General features: G+C 52.1%; 1 long non-coding RNA gene across 1 annotated transcript in view; it reads right to left on the bottom strand.

Annotated features, from left to right (window-relative positions):
* The window catches only part of LOC115855078 (uncharacterized), a 32,901-nt gene extending 19,883 nt beyond the window's left edge, over positions 1-13,018 (bottom strand). The window contains exons 1-2 of the long non-coding RNA XR_009559435.1: positions 12,847-13,018; positions 11,242-11,352 (exon numbers count right to left, since the gene is read on the bottom strand). This is a non-coding gene — a long non-coding RNA (uncharacterized lncRNA). The remainder of the gene's footprint in view (positions 1-11,241; positions 11,353-12,846) is intronic.
* Between the last annotated feature and the right edge of the window lie 383 nt (positions 13,019-13,401).

Below are 13,401 nucleotides of genomic sequence, written 5' to 3'. Positions count from 1 at the left end.
CATTCGTCCTCAGTCGAGTGAGGGGGAAGAAGCTTTCTGCCTAATATACTATTTGTTCATAACAACATTTTTCACAAGCATAAAATCATTTTTTAATTGTGCTATGGTATGACATCATTTTAGATTTATAAAACTTTGTGGCTTATTTATGTGTATTTTAAGCATTTCATATTTTTTCCAGCTTTACTAAGGAATAATGGACAAATAAAAATTCTATATATTTAAGGTGTACAATGTGATGACATATGTATACACTGTGAAATGATTATTACAGTAAGGCTAATTAACGCAGCCATCACCTCACGTGTTTTTTTTTTTTACAGTGAAAACATTTAAGTTCTACTCTCAGTAAATTTCAATTTTTTAATACAGTGTTATCAAATATAGTCATCATGTTTTATATTAGAGCCTCAAAACTTGTTCATCTTATAACTGAAAGTTTGTGCCCTTTTTCCTCATCCCCTGTCCCTGGCATCCACCATTCTGCTCCCTGCTTCTATGAGTTAGACTTTTTTAGATTCTACATATAAGTTAGGTCAAAAAAATATTTGTCTTTCTGTGTCTGGCTTATATCACTTAGAGTAATGTCTTCCAAGTCCATCCATGTTGTCGCAAATGGCAGGATTTCTTTATTTTTCATTCCTGAACAATATTCTGTTGAATGTGTATATATACCACCTTTTCTTTATCCATTCATCTTACAAAGCTATATTAATCAAAACAGTATGGTACTGGCATAAAAACACATAGACCAATGCAACAGAATAGAGAGCCCAGAAATAAACCCACACTTACATGGTCAGCTAATTGTTAACAAAGGTGCCAAGAATACATAATGCAGAAGGGGTACCCTCTTCAATAAATGGGGTTGGGGAAACTGGATATTCACATGCAAATGAAAAAGAATGAAACTGGACCACCATACACAAAATTAACTCAAAAATGTGTTAAAGACCCCTGAATGTAGAACCTGAAATCTGAAAACTCCTAGAAGAAAACATAAATTAAAAGCTTGAAACTGGTCTTGGTAATGATTTTTTTGATATGACACCAAAAGCACAGGCAACAAAAGCAAAAATAAACAAGTGGGACTACATCAAACTAAAAAGCTTCTGCAAAGCAAGGGAAGCCATCTACAAAATGAAAAGGCAACATAAAGAATGGGAGAAAACATTTGCAAACCATATATCTGATGAAGAGTTAATATCCAAAATATATATGGTACTCATACAACTCAACTGCCAAAAAAATGTTTAAACAAGCTGATTTAAAAATGAGCAAAGGAACTGAATAGACATTTTTCCACAGAAGACACACAAATAGCCAACAAGTATATGAAAAGGTGCTCAACATCACTCATCACCAGGGAAACGCAAATGAAAACCACAATGAGATATCACCTCACATCTGTTAACCACAAATAACAAGTATTGGTGAGAATGTGGAAAAACGGGAACCCTTGTGCACTGTTGGTGGGAATGTAAACTGGTGCAGCTGCTATGGAGAACAGTATGGAGGTTTCTCAAAAAATTAAAAGCAGATCTACCAAAGGAAACGAAATCAGTATCTCAAAGAGATACACGCACCCCCAGGTTCACAGCAGTGTTATTCACAACAGCCAAGACGTGGAAACGTCCTAAGTGTCCAGCAACAAATGAATTTCTAATAACAACTGATGATGTTCTCCAGTCTGGTCACTTCCAGGTGACTGAAGGAAGTTACCTCCTTGCCTGGAATGGGTGGGCGATACTTTACTCAGGCCATGGGTACTCAGGGATCCTTCTTTTCCTGCTTAAAAGACTAGAGCAGAGTCTAGTCTTGGACAGAGAACCCACGGCCTCTCAGGGCGCCCCCGGCTCGCTGTCCAGCTGCCCGTGCTGTCTGCTCCGTGGGCCACGCACCAGGGCAGCGTCCCGCTCCTGCGCCACCGCCTCGGGCTCACACCCTCCACAGGGGGTCTGGATAATCCCAGCCCGTGGTCCTGACTGCCAACTACACTGTTGCTGGCTCCCAAATCTAGACCTTTTTTCCTAAAATCCAGACTGCTCAAGTTCAAAATCAACACGTCCACAAACAAAACATAAATGCCTCCTCTTCCTTCCGCAAACCCGTCCACTCAGGGCCAGCTCCATACTGTGCAGACCCCCGGTGAAAAAGGAAAATGCCACGAAAGGAACTAAAATAGGCAAGCTTTTTCCTTTGTCCACAGTCTCCCTCTCAACTAGTCATGATGTTCGTTATTTACTATTTAAAGTTATTCTAGGTAAACAAACATTACAACTTTGATCATTCGCGTGGATTTTACTGCTTACCTTTTATTGTGGAATACCAGTTTTACCTGCAAATAGAGGAGCATTTAATTCATATGTGGAACCACAGAAATTACACAATCTGCATTTTGTAGCTCATACTGCTCGTGTATTGCGTTCTTACCAAAACAGAGGAAACACTACACAAAACACACTGAAGTGCTTTTACTTTTGCTTCTTGATATGCTCTTGGTACGTTCTGCCAACCCTCCAACTCTGTGCCAGCACCCAGCACCCAGGACCCGCTTCCGGACCTGCCCCCAGGAGACAGTGAACAGTGACCTTCCCCCTTTGTTCCCAGCGCCAAGCCCAGGAGATGGGTGCAGAGCAGCCCCGTGGACGGTGCCACGGCCCCCAGCCTGCAGAGGCTCACCCACGAGACTGCTCGTGTTCACACTTAAATTACTTTGTTGTCGAAGGACACTCATGAGAAATTTTAATCAAAACACTTCATTTTACTCTTTTGTCAGGACTCAACCAAGAGATGTGAAGTGCAGGGGTGAGACGGGAAAAGGGCTCCCGGGGGGTCTGGAGGGGTCTGTCCTCGAGTTCTGCCACCGCCCCTGTGCACAGCATCTAACCTTTCTGGGCTTTGGTGTGTTTCTCTCTCAGCGAGAGGTGTGTCTGGGGTGTGAGGACACGTGTCCTGCCTGTGTCGGAAACCAGGTGACCACACCTCGGGCACCGCGAGGCCTCCCTCCCCTTTCCTGAACATCAGCAGACTTCCTTCAAGACCGTCGCCCCCCTCAGCCCCGCGAGGGCCGTCCGGCCTCCAGGTCAGGCCTCTGCTTCTTTGCTCGGCCACTCCGTCCTGGCGGCTCTGACCTCCTCTGCTCGTGTGTGACCAGCCAGAGCCGGACGCAGCCCTGCCGTCCAGGTGCCCCCAGCCAGCAGGGCCGGGCACCCTGGGAAGGACAGAGGCGGCGGCAGAACCCGGGCTCCACAGAGACGCTCGGCCTGGACCCGGACCGCTGCCAGCGAACTGACGCCAGGATGCCGGGTGAGGAGAGGCCTTAGGTGGGCAAGGCCAAGGGCTGGACCAGCCTCTCCAGGCAGTGGAGACGGGCTTGGTTCTCACCGACCCCAAAGCGACGAAGCCGAAGCCGTGGCCAGGGAAACAGGGCAACTTGGCAGCCCTACCGCTGGTTTCTCAGAACTGCTGTGTCTTCTTCCAAACGAGCCTCAGGGGAGGCACAATTTAAAACTGACTTCATCTGCGAGAGTCAAAATATTTTGGCAGTTCTCTGGAAGGGGCAAAAAAGACAACTAAGCCCTTCCCAACTCCTTCCCCAGGACAAGAAGAGAAGTTACAACACAGGCTTATGGGAGCCAGTGACAGAAATACATTCGAAGATCTGCAGAGTTGCACAGCGCGCAAATTTGGAGAGGCAGTTCTGAGTCTAAATAAACGTCTGGAGGCTGTACTGAAATGTCTCTTTGTCTTCACTTGGCCGAACTGGCACCTCGGGATCACAGCAAGGGCCTCCACGACATCAGAAAACTGGGCACGAAGAGCAACCTTCAGGATATCGTGGGCCAGCAGAGACGTGATCCCATTTTAGGAGGCCGAGGATGTGCCTCTGGTCCCTGCAGGGTCAGAGGGTCCTTCAGGTCACCTTCGTTAACTACATACACTCAGCATAATTCATTTACAAGTTGCTCCTTTGACCAATCTCTCCATAATGTACCCAAGGCGAAATCTCAACCTTGCATAACAGCCTCACACACTTGCCTCACTACTGCCCACGCTCTGCACGCCAAGGAAGGCGTAGCAAGGCTGGAAACATCCCAGGGAGGCCAGGTGAAGTGCGGGGAGGGGCATTCACACGAGAATAATTTGGAAAAATGAGGACAGAGCACAAACGACCAACCTATGTCATGTCACAAGGGTGGGAGGAGCCCACAGGAGCCCCGGACTCCCTGGGACGAGGGCGCCCTGCGAACACCCGCCCTGCCTAGGACGCAGTGGGGAGAGCAAACACACCGTCTGTGCGGTGGGGACCCCGGCGCTCACTCGGAGTGCGGGCCCACACCCCCGTGCACGCCCCACCCAGCGAACCTGGTGTCTGGGCAGTGAATGGCTTTGCACTGGCACAGCCCGGGCCCCAAGGAGTTCAGGATCTCAGGAGAAACAGAGTTGAGGGGACCTGCACACACGTGAGCACCTGGTAACTGCCCGAAGCCATGCTGGGGACGCCCAGGCGCTGTGAGGCGCTGTGACAGGTGCTGTGACAGGTGTGCGAAGCTCAGGGAGGGGCCTGGAAGGACCCAGAAAGGCTTCTGGGGCAGCAATGCCTAATGGGGCTTACAGGATGATTAGAAGCAGTTCCACGAGGGTGGGGAGCTGGAAACCTCCGCAGGTGGACCGCCTCCCCGACCTCGGCCCGTCTCCCAGGACCCGCCAGGCCTCTCCCTCCCAGCTTTCCCCACGAGGTGTCTTCTTCATGTCACCGGGCGCTGCATCCCAGACGGACCCGGACCTGCACACTGTGTGGGCTTGCTCACGTCCACTCTCTGCCCCGCATCCCACTTCTCCACGGAGAACCTTAAGGTCACCTGCAGCCTTGGGACCCCCAGCGCTCTGGCCTGTTATCTGTGGCTGCCGACCGTGCATCTCAGCAGCATCTGGAAGCACTGACACGCACGCGCACACCCGTTTCCCCTCGTTCTCTCTGCCCCCTGCCTGTTTGTACGCTGCTGTCCTCTCCCCACCTTCTCCTCCGAAGGTCTGAGTGCTCTACCCGTGGCGTGGGTGCGGTGATCCCGGGTCTCGCCCCCCTCTGGCCGCTCCCTCCCCTCCCCCCACCCGCTGGGACCCCCAGCATCTCCATCCCTGTCCCTCCACCTCCCCGACCCCCCACCTGCTGGGACCCCCACCATCTCCATCCCTGTCCCTCCACTTCCGCCCCCCGCCCGCTGGGACCCCCAGCATCTCTATCCCTGTCCCTCCACTCGGCTCCACCCACAGCTGGACCCTGTCACTCCCGCTGACACCCTGCAGACACTGTGAACCAAGCAGATAAGTACGGAGCCCCCCAGGGGTCCCTACGCCCCGCAGCCCTCTCCCTGCAGCAGTGACAGTCCAACTGCCCCTTCAGGACTCCAAAGGCTCCCCCACAGTGGCCAAAACACCGACGCCACAGGCAGCTGTGCCAGGTCCAGCAAGGCGACCTCACCCCCGCCCGGGCCTCAGGCGCCAGCCCTCACCCCACGGGCCGTGCGCTGTCTCAGCCCCCAGCGCCGCGAGCACGGAACACACGCAGCGGGCGCCTCCACGAGGACCTGCCTGCTCACGGCTCCGGGCACCCCATGGCCTTGGTCGGGGCCACGTCTAGACCTGGTGCCAAGCCCGCCTCGGGACGAGCGAGAGAGCCAGGGTCTCTCTAATGAGAATCCGACCGGGAACACGGTCCCGCTCACGGGGCAGCACGAGGATGAGAGCCTGGCGCTTGGTAGTTGTTCAACAAGCCTCCTTGGACGAACAAGCGTGGCCCGAGAACATGGCCTGTCAGGGAGCCGCGGTATCTTCCGCGTGAAGGTGAGGAGGCAACGAAGACACGGCAGGGCGCGCGGGTGGTAGTCGATGCAGACGCCCGGCGGGGCGAGCCTTGGGCTTCGTCCTGAACCAAGTGAAAAGCACCTATGGGTTTGCGGAAGGAGTAAAAGCGTTCCCGAGAAGCAAGGCCGGAGGCAGAGGGAAGGCTGAGAAAACCGCTCCGCTGTCCAGGCCAAGCACGTGGCCTAAACCAAGGCGGCGGCTTCGGGATCAGAGAGCACAGCATAGGCTGGTTCACACGCCGTCAGTCACGGAGGCCGGGCTGGGCTTCATCTCCCACTGGATGCGACATGCGACAGAAGGGACAAATCGAGGGCAAATTCCAGGTTTCTGAACAGACAGAGGGGGCTGCCCGTCATAAAGCAGGGCTTACAGAAGGGAGCCCTGGTCCAGGTTCGGAGAAAATGAGTCTGATTCTGAAAACGCTGAATCTGACATACCCACGTGACGGCAGCCGGTTACAGCTGGAGGCCCAGGCTTGGCGCTCAGAACAGTTTGGGCTGGAAACACAGCACGTAGATTGGATTTAAGCCATGAGAGTGGATGGGGTCATGCAGGAAGGGTGTAGAGAACACAGAAAGTAAGAGGAGTCTGAACACAAATCCTAAAGAAAACTAACACCCAAGGAGCAGGAAAGAGTAGCAGCAAAGGGACAGGAAAAGCAGCAGAGAGACAGAAACCAGGATGTGGGCTTTTGAGGACGGCAAGAGAAGGTTTCGAGAAGGGTAGAGACGCAGCCGACCATCCTGCTTCGAAGCTCCCGTGCCACTCCCAGGGGCCGGGAAGCTGTCGGGAATCTTAGCAAAACGATCTCAGGGGACTCTGGGAGCAGGGGAGGAAGGGGAGACAGTAGGAAACAGCGCCCTAACCCCAACCCTTCCAGCTCCGAGGTACGGGAAGTAAATAACATTTGCTCAGAGTTCACTGGCACCATTACTTTAAAAAGCTACCAAAAAGACAACTTAATATTGCACGTTGACGCAGCCATCTTTGCAGTGAAAGCACTTCACTGGGAGGGCACAACTTTTTTAAAACGTTCACAGCAGAAACGTGAGAACCACAGAAGTGCATGCGGTGCGAAGGGTCCCACCCCATCCCTGGGTGGCGGCTGTGCGCACCCAGATGCCCACCGTCCACTGACACACGTTTCATTCAATAATTACTGAGCGCCTACAGCTGCCAGATCCTTTGTGCATTACAGTTTGGGGTGCTGTTTTTGAGGTAAATAAGAATTTCACTGAATATACAGTAGAGAATCTTCTATGTTTGCATCTATATCTCTAATTGACATTTTGCAGTGCCCCATAGTATTTCATAAGATACATGTGTGCACTGAAAGCTGCTGCCTATTCTCTAACGGACACTGAGGTTGATTCCAACGTTCACTGTGTAACCCTGCAGGGGACAGTTAAGTTTTTGTTCATCTCGTGTCCATATGCAAGTATTCACACAAGCTGTATTCCAAACATGGGATGGCTGGGTCAAAAATGTACATTTTTAATTTTTCTAGATCCTGCCAAATTGTGATGGCCAGGATATGAGTGTCCCCACCAACCCCAGATATAATTTCTATCTTCTTAATTTCCACCAATCTAACCAGTCACACATGGCATCATGCTGAATTTTTAATTTACAGTTAGTTCCCTAATTACCTGGAAGCTTAAGCATCTTTTCAGTATTTGTAGGTCGTTCGTTTTTTTTTCTGGGAGTTTATCTTGCCCTTCCTTCTGTTATTTGCCCTTTTCTGATTGGTTTGTGTGAATGCTTTGAACATTACGACTGTAACTCTCTTTCTGTACTGTGTGTGGCAAATATTTTCTCTTGCTCTTTGGCTGGTGTTTTAACTTTGTGGTGTTTCTCACTAATAAGCAGTGCTTTGTGTTTTGGGTTTGTTTTGTTTTTGTCGGTCAGACCTGTCCGTCAATTCCTGGACGGTTTTTGGGTTTTGTGTTTCGCTTAGCAAACGTTTCACGACCCCAAGGTTATGCAAACACCCCACGGTTTCTTCAGCACCTTTTAAAGTTTCCGGGCCTCCACCTGAGAAGCACGCGCCATCAGAACTGACTCCTTGACAGTCCTATATGGTCCCGGGACTGGTTTCCCTACATCCAATTACACGCGTGTGGCAGCCTTTTAGCCACATCATTTTGAAAGAGTTTCAGTGAACAGAAACGTTTCCAGGATATAAATGTATTTCCAAGACTTACTACAAGTCCACCACTGGTTTCCCAACCCTGTCAGCTTTCCTGCGGCCTGGAATCTCCTTCTCCTACTAGAAAACGCGGGTGGGGAGACGGCGGTTGCCCCGCACAGAGGAGGGGCTGGGGAATGACCGCGTCCCCACCAGCGGCCCTCCAAGGCAGCTTCTCTGTAAAGCGCTTTTGTGCTTTCACTGATGGTGGCGATTTATCCGGGCTTCATGCAGGAAAGGGGGTCTTTCAAGAGAGGAGCTCTCCTTCCCAAGAACAGTCAAGAAAGTTGCGAGAGATTAGCCAACCGTAGTATTCTGGGGGTGACATGGCTTTCGTTACTTTTTCAAAAGAAAAGAAAACACTGTATCACTGCAAACTGCTTTGGTGGATCAAACCGACGTGCGTGGTTCACTCCTGTTTGGTAGCCGTCCTGATGTGACTGCCATCTGGCGAGGTTCCACCTCACAGCCAACAGCCCACGTGTGCTTCCACAGAGCAGGCCAATCACTCGGCCCCAGATTCCACTCGTACAGCTGACACAGTCACGCTTCTGTTTGTTTTTACTGCGGATTTTTAATTTCTCACGTGCCTGGGCCGTGTCCGAGGCCTCTGTGTGTGCATTAGACCGTCTTTAAAAGACCTGCCACCAACCAGACAACACACACGAATCCGAACAGATGATTCAAACGAGCCCCTTCCTGCAGACCTCTGACACAGCACGGGTCCAAAACAGCCAAGTGCACAAACAGTGCAAACCGCTATCGAGCCGGAAAAGTCAGAAATGCCAAGTTCCAGAACCTCACAAACCCGCCCGCCGTCTGCAGGACGCAGACTTCCGAGTGACTTCGCCAGTGTAGACGGCGAGCCTCTCTCACGAGAACCGGCTGAAGCGAGGCTCAGCCTCTCCCTGCGGAAGGCCCATCGCGGCAACAAAGGGCCGACGGCCTGGACCCCACTGAGCGAGGGCTCGGAGCTCGGAGCTCAGGACAGGAGGCTGCACACCCTGTCCGACCCAGAGGCCAGGTGCGCCGCAGTTTCTCAGAGTGCGGCTCCCCCTGTCGGGCTTCTTCAGCGGCGGGTGCCACGCCCCAAGTGGCCCCGAGTGGGGAGCGGGGGCCGCGGAGGCTCGCTTCCCGGAGGAGAGTCCCGAGTCCGAAAGGACGACGGGCATCCTTCCCTTCAGGCTGCTCCTCGCCGGAGGCTGCCCTCCGTGTCTGTGGGTTCGCTGGTCCCCAGTCGGCCCAGCACCCACGAGGGGGGCGGCCCCTCTCCAGGCCCCCGAAGCAAGCAGCATAGGTACCCCAGCACCTCCAGCTCTGGACCAACCAGATCATCCAGTCTCCTCATTTCAAGGTCCACCGTGCCACGTAACAGAAGACAACCAACGGGGTGAAACCTCATCGCACTGACAGGTTCGGGGAGCAGATGGGACGTCGGAGGCCAGCGGCCAGCTCACATTCTGCTCCCACGGCGGTAAACACCGCCCACACGCGGGCACTCCAGGTGGCCTGTGTGTCATTAAGTGCCCAAACTGGCGGTTTCCTTTCCTGAGAATTTGGGATAATGACCCTTTTTCAGGACTTAGAACACCACGAGGATGACTGCAAATTCCAGGCAAACGTTTATTTGTGACTATTTCATCGCTGCAGCACACGTCCTCAGAGGCATAACATACACACGAAGATGACGCTGTCGGGGCCAGCCCTTCCCCCGACAGGGGTGGCGTCCCAGACGCCCTTCCCGCCCTTCCCGGGAGTGAGGGTGGCCTCTGCCCTCGCTCCCACCTGCTCCACCCGTCCCGAGCGTGCCCGGCGGGGCTTGGGGACGACTCAAGAGAGCTCCGTGAAGAGATGAGGCAAAGGGAAACGAGAAGATGTGACCGGACACAGAAGAGCAGGGGGCTCTGAAGACACGGGGAGGCGCAGTGACCAGGCTGCCAAGGTCTTAGGGGGAGAAACACAGGCATCTCCAGCCTCGCCTAGCAAGGAGGGAGCCGGGAACACACGCCCAAGCTCTCTCGCCTCTGCCCTTCAACAACCTGCCGGCACCTCCCATCGGCTGAAGGCAAGGAAGCCTGGTGGATGGCAGTCAGCGGAGATCAGAGATCTGTCCCCAGAGCACAGAGCATGGCGGCAAAGTTGGAAATGCAGTGACTTGGATATTGAAGAAGAAGGATGTGTCATTCATAAAAAACAAATGTTCCTGCAGCAACAAACAGCCCCAAATCCCGGTGGCTTTCAGTAACGGCCACGTGTTCATCCAGGGGTGAACTGGCTGCAGCCGTGCTCCACACCATCCTGCCCCAGAACTGAGGCCAGTGGAGCCCACCACCCAAAGCACGTCCAACTTCGTGGCAAAGAATAAGGGGGGGTGACCCCAGGCCCGCTGCAAAAGCGTCTGTCTGGGGCACTTCCGTCCTCACTTCACTGGCTAGAGCACATCACACGCCCACTCTTGAGCTTACACATGCAGTGACGTGTAGCTTCCCACCGTGAGAGGCTTGTCGGGAGGAAAACTAGCATATCTAACAAGCAGGAATACAGTGTAACAGCCAGGGGATGAGTGGTACCCACACCCACCCCCTTCCAACAGAGGGAATACCGCAGCCCCTCCCCATGGGAGAGCAGCCCTGAGGACGCACCTGCCACCCCATCAGCTTTAACTCTAGCACCCCTGGGTGACATCCTTGCCATCGGGTGCAGGTGTGGCTTCTCAGGGCCCAGAGACCTATGAATGCATGACCTAGACATCTATCTTCCCCCTTAACACACGCAGCATGCCAAAGTGAAATAAAACCTCACTCCCGCTGAGAAAGGGGGAGAACAGGAAACACACAGCCGCCTTGGAGCCCCAGCAGTGATCAATCCTGCTATGCAGAATTTTGTGTGTGTGTGTGCGTTTTTCTAGGAAGCAGCCCGTAGCTGATAAAACTCTCAAAGCAGTTCTTATTTTGAAAGGAGTTAGGAACCCCCGAAATGAAAAGAAAATTATAGTGTTGAGAACTCGAACTTTTCTGCTCTGGTAGAATTTTCTTAGAACAAAAGCACCATTGGAACGCACATTGCTAGGTTACAGAAGTTGACTAGGAAAGGGAGGTCAGCCCTAACCTCAGTCAAGCTCTGCCCCCAGTAGAGGAAACCAAGAGGGGTCACGCAGAGGTAACGCTTCCGTTTCCAGCACTTACCCTATCTTGTGTTTTCACACGAGCTTTGGGAGAGTGGGCAGAGCTTTTCAGGGCTGGACGTCTGAAGTGAAAAGCGATGTGAGCATCTCCATCTGATTCACCCCACATAGCCTGCAGAGAGAGATTGAAAGAACAGTTCAAAATCTTCTCATAGTGAAAACACCAGACCTGTAAGTTTTTACCAGCAAGCTCGAGCAAACATTAAAGGGATAAAAAATTCGAAGGCTACACAAACTACTTCAGATAAAAGATAATATGGGTTTATAACTATAATGTAGGATTGATGTATTATTAGAAAATCAATTGATGTAATTTACCACATCAGCCAATAACAGAATGGTATATGATCATCTCTACAAATGCTGGGGAAACTTTCGTAAAAACAACATCTATTCATGATTTTAAAACAAAATAAAATTCTGAACATGCTAGAAACTTCTTGATCCAATAAAGGGTCTCTTCAAAAAACCTACAGCATACAAGACACTTAATTGATACTTAATTGAAGATGGGAAATAAGATCTGCCCGCTCTACCACACCAAACTAGAAATCTTAGCACAGCACAGCTGGAAAAAGAGAAAGGTAAGAGAAGTAGAAAGGAAGGACAAAACGATGATTATTCATATGTACAAATGATAAGAGTTGTCTACATAGAAAATTCCAAAGAATCTACAGGTAAATAATCATAATTAATTGCAGAGATTAGTAAGACTTTTGGGTACAAATTCAGTTTTTAAAAATCCTTTTCTAAGACTTCCTCTTTCAGAAAGAAGGAGTAGACATACTTTTTCCTATCCCTCCCATTAAGGAAAGCCCCAAATCCTGGGCGTTATCTGTAAAACAAACAAAAGACTCTGAAAGGTGTAGAAAGGAAGCAACTCCCTGGGACACCTGGACCCACACAACAGTGGTTCGGGTTCTTTCTCAGCCTCCTTCCCCAGGCTGGGTGCTGGGGAAGATGGTGGGCACAGAGCAGAAAGCACCCAGAAGGGCCTGCTGCCCCCGGTGAGGGGACCAGGAATGGGGCAGCACCCCGAGACAGAACACGTCGGGTGAGGACCACCCTCCTCCGGTGCCCTCCACCGCTGTGGGCAGCTGACCGCGAGGCTCCATCTCCAGCCCCCCCACTGGCTCTTCGCCAGCTCGAGGGGCTGGAGGTGACAAGGCTGCAGCGGGGAGGAGGCCTACAGTTAGTTTACGGCCCAGAAGTCTGTTTCTGGTCACCCCCCACTGCCCCCCACCTCACTCTTCGCTGCTGGGCCTTTCCCAGCTGAGGGCGGGGGACCCCCCCGGGGCTGTGGGTCCTAAAGCCCTGCCCTCCTAACGGCCCGGCTGCGTCTCCAGTGGGAAAGTTCCCCTCTTAGGTCCGGGCCTCCCCAGGCCTCCCTGATCTGCTCTGCGTGGGCACAGGGGTCCGGGGTCTGTCAGGTGGCCTTTCTCAGCCATTTGCCCTCCGACCTCTCGTGAAAGTAGCTGCTGGCGCCTCTCCTGTCTGGTGGGGACCGCAGGCAGCACGTAAACAGACAGGCTGTGAATTCGCTGTGCGTCCGGGCCAGACCCTCATAGCGCCTGGCAGCAGCCCTGGAAAAGAAGGAGCCCAGTACCTTCTCAGGACAGCAGCCCCGGGTCCTCGAGTCTTCCTCTCTCCTCTCCCACTTCTCTCTTAAGAGAAGAACGGAGGACGGGACAGAGTAAATCCGCCAGTACGAGTGCATCCGAGAGGTTCCAATTCTCTCCCAAGAAACAATCGTCCATAAATATGTGAAAGAGCGTCTGTAACAGTTGTTTCTGTTCTGCCTTGGTGGCCTCCAAGCTGACCAAACAGGAAACCAAGGGAGCTTCTGAAACTTGAAACTCAGTGTCCGAATAGTCACCAGATTTGTTGAGCCACCTTTTTTTCATTGTTTAGAAGAACAATAAGGTCAAGTTACCAGAAGAAAGCAAGACAGGGTGTCCAAAGCTTGGAGGGACTGAGGTCTGTGTGCCCAACACTCTGGCCAGAGTAACTTAGGTGGTGTCACTGTCTTTAAACAGTTCCGAACGAGACTAGAAATGTGAGGCATTTGGGGGAAACACATCAGCTAAAAGGAGCGCTTCTACAAGACAGCAAATTTGGTAACTGGAAACACAAAAGGATCCTTCCAGGAAGGACCAATGAA

Source organism: Globicephala melas, chromosome 17 (assembly GCF_963455315.2).
Source record: "Globicephala melas chromosome 17, mGloMel1.2, whole genome shotgun sequence".
Taxonomy (NCBI): Eukaryota; Metazoa; Chordata; class Mammalia; order Artiodactyla; family Delphinidae; genus Globicephala; species Globicephala melas.
The sequence above is the reverse complement of the archived record's forward strand: the minus strand, read 5'-3'. Positions and strand labels throughout refer to the sequence as shown.